This window comes from Amphibalanus amphitrite, unplaced genomic scaffold (assembly GCF_019059575.1).
Source record: "Amphibalanus amphitrite isolate SeventyFive unplaced genomic scaffold, NRLGWU_Aamphi_draft 000120F_arrow, whole genome shotgun sequence".
Taxonomy (NCBI): domain Eukaryota; kingdom Metazoa; phylum Arthropoda; class Thecostraca; order Balanomorpha; family Balanidae; genus Amphibalanus; species Amphibalanus amphitrite.
The window spans coordinates 557,696-569,938 of record NW_024881615.1 but is presented as its reverse complement, the minus strand read 5'-3'; positions in this window follow the sequence as shown (position 1 = coordinate 569,938).

The window sequence follows — 12,243 nt, the reverse complement described above, 5'->3', positions numbered from 1 at the left end:
GCGCGGTCCGTATTTCTCGTATAGCCTGAAGAGGCTGTTATGAAAGAGAACGAACGCGGAAATAAATAGGTATTTTATAGGAAGCATGCTGTAATGAACGTCTGCTTCACGCAGCGTATTTCCTTTCATATCCTACGGTTGTTTGCTAGAATGCGATCATTGTAACAAGATTTTCCTCGCGGAAAACAACCTAAGCTAGTTGGCATTAGCAGTAGCCCGGCCGTCGACGGGTCACGGGTGGCTACACAAAGTTAGGCGACTTATTTAGGAAGCCGTTCTTTCAGACCCGCCATGCGAACACAGGTAAGTAGATATACAAGAAGCAAAGCAAAACATAAATAAATAAATGAATAGATAAATAGATAAATACATAAATAACGGCTTTTGGCGATGCGACGCCGTTTTCCTGTTCCCTGGAGCTGGGGCCGCCTAATGTGTCGTGGCCATGGAAATAGTTCGCAAAAAGGACTGTTAGACCTGATAGACATCAGATAGGTAGAAATGCCATTTTGGCACGGCCCGTGCACAATGCACATACTTATCTATAGTTTAGTAACGAATTCGGCCTGGACGTTTTCAATAATTAATCGTCGAAATTCGGTAGTCGATACGGGATATGATCTATCTACAACTGCCGCAAAGTCATCAGTTTCGACTATAGTTCTGAGAATGAGACGCTGATAGGCGGTGGCAGCCTGCGCGGCGGTGTTCATTCATGCAGGCTGTTCGGCCGCCGATCCTGCCCGATGAAAGTATCGGCCCGAGTCGCCGCGCTGCCGGCGCTGAATGGCCCTGCACGGCCAGTGGCGTAACGGCGCCGTGGCGGCCAGTGACGTAACGTGACGGTAGTGACGCGCCACCGCCGCCGGCGAACCGTCACGGCCGGACGGCCCGGCCCGTAACGCTACTTTGGACTTCCTGGCGCTGCAAACGGCGCTACGCCGCACTCATGTCATTGCCAATCTGCGGCGTATACAGGGTGATCCAAAAAATTTGGAACCCCTAACTTAAAATGCCTATATGTCCGAAAGTATTCACTTTATTGACAAATTGCGAACAACATTCGAAAGAGCATTAAATCCTCTAAAACATCACGTCAAATTGGTGCATGCATGTTGTAAAGCATTGGCACACTATTAGCTTTTGGAATGAGCGTCAGAAAACTGAGTGAAACGAAATCGCAAAATGTTAACAATGCGCTGAAATCCGCTAGCACTATATCTGTTGCTTTTTGCGAATATCACCACATCCAAATTCAATTTTATTATATGAAAGTTTACACAGAAGCACAGAGTAGAACAGATACACGCGTTCTAGCTTCCGCTGTTCATCCCATGTGCTCACCGTGAGCTCCGTGGGCCGTCACGCAGGCCTGCAGTTGCTTGGGGACAGCTCCGACTGCGCAGGCCAGCGGTCTCTGGGACAACTGGTCCCAGCAGGCCGTCAGCCTTTCCTTTCCTTACAATAGCACGTGAATGAGCTACTTTTATTCATGAACCTCCAACAAGCGACATGGTCAGAAACTCAGAACAGCAAACCGTCAGGCGTCAATCACTGATTTGCGCATAATGTTCAAAACCGTTTCACTGAGTTTCGTGACACAAATTTTATAGGCATATGTCTAGGGTAATATTTATAAAAAATAATTAAGTTCAATCAACTTGGTTTTATAGAGAATTGAACGTTCTTTCTAATGGTGTTTGCAATTGGTCAATAAAGTGAAAGTTTTCTGAGTTACAGACATTTTAAGTTAGGGGTTCCAATTTTTTTGGATCACCCTGTATACTTATTATCATATTATTGAGGTAGTTGTTTATTTACTTATCTATTTATGCATTAGTCTACTTTTCCATTCATTAATTCATGCATTCATTCTTTCATTCATTTATTCATTCCTCCCTCCAATAGACCTTGCACCTATAATTTTAGGAGAGCTCTTTTCCCTCTTTTTTTTGGTTATGGTCTCGCTGCGGCTGGGAATGGTCTGACTGATCAGTCGACGCCGAGCTGGGTCCTACTGATAAAGGACTTTGCGTGGAGTCCGGCTACCCAGCGGACGCGTATAGTCCTTCCAGTATCTTAGGAAACCGGCGCACCAGTTCCCGTGCTATCATCGACCGTTTCCTCATTCCTAGTGACACGGTCACCCGTTTCTGACCAGCGTGTCAACCGCGATTGCTGCCGTCGACTGAGTGACACCCGCTGTGTCATGGCGCCGGCGGCGATCCTGATTCCGACACTCAATTACCGGTAATGATTTAGCAGTTTGACACCCACTATAACACATAAAGGTGTTAAAGTGGAATCAGACTGCAGTGGCGGAAGGATGCAATTTACAGCGCGTGAGGTCACTCGGTGCTCGATCAATCTCGCCTGAAAGATCGGTAATGCAGGATGGCGGAGTGATAGCTATATGCGCAAGGAAACACCTACCGAGCGAAGCCTGGTACTTTTTGAGCTGTCTACCGAAGGGGATGTCGAATCGGCTGCTTTTAGTTTTACTGTTACCCACTGTTGACCACAAGCACTGGGGGCAACTCCGTTCTTTTTACGATATCTGCATGTTGTGTGTCCGGGCTGTCGAAACAATTTCATTATCATCAACCAACTGAGCCCAAATAGCCGTGAAATGGTCATTTTATCCCCCACTCGCCATCACCCGTTGCCCAATTATGTCACTAGCCAAACAGTAAACCACCCTGTCATGTCGACACGGTCCTCTGATAAAAACTGCTCCACATGTGCGGTGGCGGCCGCGGCCACGGCTGCGGCTGGTGGTTCGGTCGCGGCGACCTTAGCCACTAACCAAACCTTGCCCAACACACCTACAGCGAGCGTCCCCGCGGCCACCCGGGGCTGGTCAGTTGAGGTAGGGGAGGAGAGGATAACCACCGGCGACCGTGACCGTTGCGGCGGAGCGTCACCCCGGTGGTTACCTGTGGTTACCGGAGGCGCTGTTTATCGGTCGGGTGGTTCCCGGTGGCTGAGTGCGGTGGTTACTGGTGGTGATGTGTGACTGGGTGGGCGGTAACCGGCGGCTAAGCACCCGGTTATTACCGGGACTGAGTGGATGGGGTCGTTAGGGCAGTGTGATGTGCCGTTGCACTGTTGCAGTTTACCTATATTTAGACCTCAGGTGCCGGGAAATTCAGCACTCAGCTAGCCGCCCACCACAGACTGCCAAAATAACCACCGACCACGGTTTTCGAATGCCGCTAGCCCACGACAGTGGACCGCACCGTTATAACGCCTCAGCGCTGTCCACCGACCACAACGCACTGACCTGTGACCACAGATCATATCAGCAATTGTCATCTGACCACTGACGTTGGACACAGATCACCGACCGCTGACATCTAATCACAGGTCACTGACTGACGGCATTAGATCACATGTCAAGGACTAAGAACTGACCACTAACCACTCACATCGGGCAGGCGCCGGTGACTGACGTCAACTAATTCACAGACGTCGTTGACGTGGCACTGATAGTTGCCATTACCCGTGTGTCCCAGTCACGTTCTATCATGAGGTCTTCAAGCCCGTCTTCCCGATTGCAGCCATCCCAATCTAACCGATACCACGGTAGTCCTGGCGTGCTTTTATACATAGGAGCGCCGGTGGTCCAGAACTGACAAATGAAGGGAGCGGCTGTCAGCCAATTGCGAAAAAGAAGCCAAATTAATCAAATAATGTTTGGTGCTGAATTAATAGAAAAGGTTGCCGGAAAACGGCCTAATTAGAAACGTTAGCTGTTTGAATTAATGAAAAGATTGGCTGGAAGTTATTTATGGCGCCCCATTCCGCAGTCACTGAACGCTTTCGAATGCCGTGTTGGATCGCTGCTATAATGTCGTGCCAAGCTCGTGTCGGCGGCACCATGCTGCCGCTGTCTGATCCGACCCCCATGGCGCGGGCCAGTGATGACGGCGCCGATCGCTGCGCAGTGGCGGCGGTGATGACGCGTCTGCTGGCCGCCAGCAGCCCCGGCGGCCGACCGGAGCCCGTATCTCGTCCCGCCCCGTCAGGCGCCGCTGCTCCCGTCCGGTAGCGATAATAATTAACGGCAGCGGCTGTCAGGGCGGCTGGAGCCGACACCGATCAACAGCCGTCCGTTCTTCCCTTCTAAAAAATGTCGGTCTTCCCATCCCGTGCTTTCCTGATGACAAGGTGGAATTTTAAGGTCCAGCAGTCGCAGGCAGTTCCTAATCACTGTTCACTAACACGATAGGCGTTATCACAAGTGTATTCGCGGCCATTGGGGCGACGTAAGAAAAGAAGAAACCAACTGGCCCCAAGAACTTTAAATTATCAGTTAGCACGCACCTTTTCCTTGATGTGTAGAGAATTTACCATTATTTGTTACAGAAAATTGCATTTAAAATCTTCCATTTATGCTTTTTTCATCTTTTGTACAATATGTTCTTTTACTAAGCTAGAAACACTAATTAGAAATAGTTCCCGCATCATCAAGAACAATAGGGAAGGCTTGAAGTGAATAAAATAATTTAAACGGTTTTGTAATCTATGTGAGGGCACTTCTAAAATTGCCTGTAGAAATATTGAAGGCAAAAGTTCAACTTTTTCACAAGACGGATGTCTATAAACCTATTTAACTTGTGACAACTCAGCCGGTATTTCGTCGCCTACAGCCCAGCTTTCCCTAGTGACCGATAGAGGCGCTGCTATCGATGTCCGCCCGTGCCGCCTAACGAGTCAGTCAGCATTTAAGAGAAATAAGGGAAATATTTTGGACAAGAGGATGTTTCCCAAAGTATGGGACGGATAATATTAGACTCGTAGCCCAACGAAGTCAATAAAAAATGTAACAATGTTATGCATTTATGCCACTGCACTCTCCAGCAGTGACACCGACGAACCCAGGACAAGTGAGCTACGTTTTTAATCTGCGGGGGTCCCGAAGCTCGAAAGTTTGAATTACTTTGTCTCCCAAAAACGTCCACCAACTTTGGCCGGCCCGCGTGGCTCGTTCTTCTCTGTCCCGGTCTCGCGCTTGATTGGCGCTCTTTGCTCTCTGTCGTACTTCCAAATTGAGTTAGTTTACAAGTTCCCTTTTGACTGGCGATCGCTTGGCTGTAAGTTTGAGGACGAAAACTAGCCGAGGTTCTCCACGCAGACGTAGTTTAGTGTTGTGCTCGGTCGGTGCTAGTTTTATCACTGGCACACGGTTCTTGTTACAAGTTTGGTTCTCAAGTCCCAACTCTGCAGTTCACTTTCAGCCGTTCCAGGTATGGCTGTAAAGAAGGGGCTTGCGATATGCAAGTTAGAATTCCATTTATTCAGTTTAAGTAATAAAGTAACTGTTCTATGTGACATGCACACAGAAAAAATATTGACACCGTTAGCGGTGTAATTGCACAGTACATATCTGAGCACTTGAGGAAAGTTAATTTAGTCCCTTCCCCGCTTAAATTACTCGCGCTTCTAAATGAACACCAGGAAGAAGGTAATAGAACACTGTTAGGAGGGTTGGGTGTTTTACTACGTGTAGCAAAACACCCAACCCTCCTAACAGTGTTCTATTACCTTCTTCCTGGTGTTCATTTAGAAGTGCGAGTAATTTAAGCGGGGAAGGGACTAAATTAACTTTCCTCAAGTGCTCAGATATGTACTGTGCAATTACACCGCTAACGGTGTTAATATTTTTCTGTGTGTGTTATCAATATCCTTCTATCGATATTATCGTAGAAACGTCCATTTAAAACTTACCTGAAAATGATCCATTCACCTTGATAAAAACGATAGTATGTAGTGATTGCACATATTTTGCTACCTGCATTCTATGGGTCTTGACTTTTGTTTTGACACAAATGATTTCAGTACCCGAAGCTGGCCCCTCCACGGCACCTCCCGGCTCCCACCCGCGGCGCCCACCGGACTCCCACGGCAGACGTGTGGCCACTCGGCGCGTGAAAATGGAAAGTACTTCTTACACATGGCCACGGTCGCGTGTTTCGGGAGCTGTCACCGGGCCTGCAGCCGGGAGCGGGTCAGTGCTGGGGTTGGACACATGCGTGACGGTCACCGGCGCGATCGTTCCGAGACGAGACTGCACTCCGCTGCTGCTCAGGAGGGTGGCGAGACAGGAATCTTGAGCGAGATCACCACTGCACGGGGTGACCGCAAGGCTTAAGACGTAAGACGTTCAATACTAACGAGAAGCAGCTGGCATTGCAAGAGGAGGGGCCCAACGCCTGGCCGTGACCACGGCGGCGTCATGAAGCTCACGGTGAGTAACTGTGGAGGACTGTTTGTCTTACCCGCTTATTTGTGTCGTCACTGAGGTGCCGAGTCTTGTCCCGTGACAGTTCGTGATTTGTACGGTTGCTCGTCTATGTATTTGTCGTCGCTTGCTTTTGTGGTTATGTTAATCAAATGGCCCGTTTGTTGTGACTGGGTAACAAGTTGGACTTGGAATAGATCGATGCCCCAAACGTTATCTCTATACCTTATGTGCAAAATTTGCATTTCAATGTGACCGCAGTGTCATGATTATTTGTGATTGATATATGGCAGTGATTGTAGCGAGATAACTGGTTATATGGTCACGATCCGTTGAAATATTTATTCTTATGGTTCTGCATGGTCTACAACATGACCGATATGATCAACATACTCATTTGCTGTAGAGCAATGTCGCAAGACGCTTAGCCTCTGAGGCATTCAGAAATCCTTTGCGAGCAACTCCGCTACGTTAAAGCGAGTTCTAATCCCATCACCGTCTCGCGGGTGGATGAATAATGAATAGAGGGTACGGAGCCCGTTTTAATCTGCGGTCGACAGTGCGGGTCTGTGCCGGTGGCCGGCGTGGTCCGGTGTTGTGACACGTGTTTGTGACCGGTCGTAAACAGCCTTTGTGTGACCGGCGCGGGCCGGTGGCGCCGGGCTGTGTGCAGCTGTAATCAGTTACGGCTGCTCTTCAGTCGCCAGGACGACAAACAGCCAAAGCCCAGTGCCGGTAGTTCGAAACGGAACACGTCAGCCGAGCAACTCTCGCCCGTTTTATACATTTGCAACTTCTGATAGAATGCACTGACCAAAATACGGGCAAAAGCTTTTTGAATGATTTTTACTTTGTCAGAAGTGTACCTATTAAATGTATTGTAGGTACTGAGTACCTGATAATATTTTATTTAGATTAAACTTTGATATCTCATCAATCCATGGCCACGTGATTTTTTTTTTTTTGACCATTTAATTTGGGACGGCCCAACATCATAATAGCAGTTTTAACGACGGGCTATCTGGCGATTGCGCCAAATTTGACCAAATCTGACCAAACCTGCACCAAATCTGCACCAAATGTGTACCAGATAGCCGTAGTGAAAACGGCTTATAAGAAGCCCGTCACACGTTGCAGAATCAAAATGACATCCTACGAATCACATGGTCACCACTTGGACCATTCCAAACGGACCGCACAGCTGCCATTGGAAGTTCGGGATTAGACCGCGGACCGGGCGAGAAAGGCCGCACGGTCATTAACGAGAACAAGCGGAAGCAAACTCAGCACTTGCTGACACAGTTACCAATACGTGTCGTTATAAGTTACCCCGTCTGACGGAACTTCGACACGAGTCAAACCCATTCATCAGCAGCCATTCCGTTCGGGCCAGTCCGATGTTGCAAAGTTTGCAGCCGCAAGGGTTACTGTTAGACGGTATTTAAATTCAATATCACTGAGTAGTGAGTACGTGCCACTCCTGTTTGTGTAGAAACATTTGGGTCAATTGTAACATTTTAGCCACCCGATGATAGGACAAGGGCGATTTTCGTCTTCATCTCTGTCCTCGTCTGCCACCTTTGGTGTAGCACAAGTGACAGCAACATCTATTGAATGGGACTTGAATGTCCGCTGCTCTGTCAGCCACTATTTCTGCACTGCAAATATACGGTGAGAGCGTGTCCACTCCGATTACCCGAACCAATGCAGACCACAGGGTGCTAAATTTACCTCTGGCCGCCGGCTGGTGCGGCACGATGGCTATTCCGGGCTGGTGGGCGGCGTTAACCTGACAATGGCCAGCGGCCGGTGTCCGCCCGGCGGAGCGTGTTGAAATGCCGCGGCCGGTGCGGGTGGCGCGGCTCCTGAGTCGGCCGATAGCAGCCCACGGCGTGACAATCGGCGGCGTGTTAAGGAGGCGCCGTCCGCCGAGATTAAACCGGCCGGCTGAAATCGGTCTCCACCGAGAGACCACCAGAAATAGAACACTGGTGGGCAGCGGCTACATATGTAGTGGCCGACTTGGCCGCCCAGTTGCTGAGGAGACCCCGCTCAGCGGAGGGCCTCTCTTGCCTGAGGCCAGTGACGGCCCAAGGCGAGTGATGCGGCGTAAACTCGACTTTACCCATCCGGCGGTTTTACGGCGAGGGTTTTATTTGGTCTGGCCTGACTTTAATGGGCCGGCAGTGATTTTATACCGCGACCAGGGTGGTCGCCTAAAGCTGCATTGTCAACGGCTTCAAGGAGAAATTCTCGCCAATCGGCTGTTCAAAAATTAGTTTCGTTCAGCGTACATTCGTTTTTTCTACACCATCGCATATTATTGGTTTAGATTCCGTACTTTCTATTTGATTGTTTTCAACAATTAATTTTTTTATGAGATATTAGATGCAACGCAATCAGCGGTTGTTCCATCATGATGGATGCATAGCTATGCATAGCTGGCTATCTTATTGGAGACTAAAAATAGATTTTGTCAAATGAATCAAACATTTGAGCAAAGAATATTGAGCTAACATTTTTCTTTCTCCTTTCAAAATCAAATCCACAATTAGATGCAGCGGCGAATGCCTACCTACCTACTTTCCATTTGTTTGATCATCATAACATGCACCATTTCTGAACTTCTTACATAAAGCCTGAACTGAATTGGTATTCATGTTTATGCGCTTCTTTGTAAAAACTTGAAATAAGGAGCTTCTTTGAAGTAATTTAATTACGTTTCATTTGCGTCCAAATGAATCACGTGTCAGATAGAGGTGCAGAATTTAATTCAACCAGCCGAGTCGAGCCAATTACGGCCGAATTAGGAGCCAGACAATTTGCCTGCATCGTGGCTTTATTCTTCTAACCTCATCAATTGCCTGTCACCAAGACGAACGGCGGATATTTTTAGCGAACTAGTAGACGCTTTTATACGATTTTCCTAAATTAAATGACGCTTTAAAGTTATGCAGATGCCACGACACACTGGTTTGGCTGCCTTTCCGTTGGGCTGGTCGTAGCATCTCTCTGAGAAGGTGCTGCGCCACCCGCTACCACATTCCGCCCGGGCTATGGGCCGACTGGAATGGGGTGGCCGACGGTCTGGCTCCCTGCCGGCGGGCCGGCCGGCCCGGTGCCGACACGGGACGTCACCTGTTGGCAGCCCTATAGTGGCCATTATCCGCAGCCACGAGTCGACTAATGGAGATATATAAACCATGCGAGTCGGCCATTAATTCCGGTGACTCGGTCGACTGGTCCACTTGAACTCCGTAACGCGCTGGGTGATGCACCGCAGACCATAACGCGGCCGCAGTCATCATTATTATTTCAATGTCACACGACCGTTGTCACGGCCAGTTAGACGAATGAAACGTAAACAGACGTGATGGGAGGTGAGTCAAAATGAATGAAAACATTGCCATTTGTCAGTTTGAACGTTTATAAATCCCCCAAAACATCCCCCGCTATTGACGTTTTACGTCTTTTCAGAGTGCACAATGGGCGACGCTTGCCCTCGCATTCGTCATCTGCCACTTCGCTGAACCAACGGAGGCCTTCAGCAGGTAAGCCTCCGCCTACGTATGCTCTACGGAAATATGAACTCCGCCGGCTGCCGCTCCGCCGCGCCGCAGTGCCGTCTCCGCTGGGAGCGTGTCGTGCGGGTCAGTATAACTTCAGGCGCACGGTACCAGTGACATCTAGCGGGGAGGTGATAAGCTTGGAGTGTGGACCAGGCGTTCCAGCACGCAACTGTCTGCTTTCCTAACGTCTGCGTTACGATGACTCATATAGTTACATAGCTTCCATACTGGCTGAAAGGGACCACGCATGTATAATGGAATAAATTTCAGTCAACAACCAGAATCGTTACGCTGCGGGCTGCGGAGTAACGCTGGATTATTTAAAGAGAGATAAGGTGCTAAACGCTCCTGTTTCACAGCACATAAATGAATCTCGAAGCATGAATAAGAAGTGAGGAGTGACGTGCTAGACCGCGCTGGCCCTTTACATTCAATTTCAGGAGTACCTAGCACTCATTAAACATTCGACTGCGGACAGAATGGAGCATGACCTGAATTATTTGTCAAATGCATATGGATGAATGCAGGCATATTTTCAGAGCAAGTGCCGGTATTTCAGCTCATGCGCTTTTTAAACATCACATTTCACAGTGTACCTCTGTTTCATTGCTTTAAAAAGAATACCAATTAAGTTGTTCTTTACGCAGTTATGTTTATCAGTTACCTTCAAGAAGAAGAAATAAAATTGCATCCGTCCCTTTATATTCTTCCTGGAGAATTTTCGCCCTAATTAATTTTCCTCTTTGATAAAATAATTATGAGCTCGTCCGTCTTTGCGTGCATAATCGGCGGAGTCCCAGAGAGAGAAAAAACAGACTCTCTCGTCCCTCCGTCTGACCCTCTCGTCTCTGTGATGAGAAGAGGAAGTCAGCGGTGTATGTAATAAGGTCTCTGGACTCCTGCGGTTTGTTGACGTCCTCGCGGTACCGCAGCTCCGTGTTTTGCCGTCTCCCACTTGCGCTGAGTGGTGCTGCGGAGGCCGGCCAGTCCGCTGGACCGGATTTATCACTAGCGCAGGGTCACCAGTGTCGTCGAAAGCCTCCTCACCCCGGTCATTGCTAGTCTGAACAGTCAGAAGTAGCCGAAAAAGCGCGCGGCTGGTAAATTTCGATGTGCGACCACACGCTGGTGATGGTTTTCTGTTACATTGTGTATGCGCGTCGGCAACAGCCATAGAACTGCGGTGGTACCGCAATATGTGCGTGCCTGAGGCCTCATAACAGCGTCGGGTCACCGACTAATAAGGGGCGCTGAAAGGTCTCACGCGTCACAGCAGCTGGACATTGAAAGCTAAAGCACACTTACTATATTTGATAACGTACATACTTATATATGTATTATTTAAATAATTGATTGCCTTAGAAGCCAATATTTCATCGTGGTTGTCTGCACATGCCCGCATGATGTCGAGGCTATCGTCACTCACCGTAAAATAAGCCATTTCATTTCTGCGGCTGCTCGCCGCGCCGCCACTGGGAGGGAGCCCGAACATTGTCTGAGCGATGAGCGTCATTAATCACCTGCTAACGGCATCTCCCCATTGTTCCAGCGAGCCGGCGGCGACGGACGCGGGAGGGACGGTCGCTGCGACACCGCTAACTGCTGACTCCGTCACCGGCTGGAGACGTCACCAGCCTGTATCGCACCCCGGGCCGGCCACCTCTGACCCTGTCTCATCCCCCGGCAAGCCGCCGGAGAGGGCCCCACGCTCCCTCGGCGGTCGTCGGACACCATCGGAGACGACAGCCGTCTCTGGCGGACGACAGAGGCCGCCGGTCATGTTAGTCAATGGTGACGGCGGGCCGCATTCATTGGCGTCGCCACGGCCTCGTCAGTCGTCTGGCAACTCTCCCGACCTGCCGGCGAGCGGCTCCTCCTCTCCTCTGACCGGCGGCAGAGTCCGGAGGAGTCTGCTGCCGGCCCGTACCGTCGGACCGGCACACGTACTGGTGGGGCTGGCCCGCGCGCCCGACACCCCGCTCCACCCGCCGGCACCGCGGCTCAGCGCGTCCGCGTTCCTGGTGCAGTTCTCAGAGATTGGTGGACGGTCGACCCGGGTGGTAGAGACGAGAGGAGGACCTGGAGAGGGAGGGAGCGTGGGGAGAGAGCGACCGGCGCAGGAGGGGCGGGCACATGGCCAACGTCAGCGAGGTCACGACCAGAGGCCGGACTACGGCAGAAACAAGTATCCGGATCATGGGCGCCCTCAGCCGGCGATATCATCCGGTGGGCGACAGAGGCACCTCGGAACCATCGAGCCCGCGCGGGGAGCGGCCAATCTGGGGGCGGAGCGGCCGTTAGGGTTCGCCGCCAGCGACCGCGATCGCCGGCGCGGTCCGGGCGACAGCGATGGATCCGGCGGTGGCCGCGCTGACGGCGCTCGGTTTCCGAGTCGTTCTGGGGTCGATCAGCTGCCGGCTCAGCGGGCGG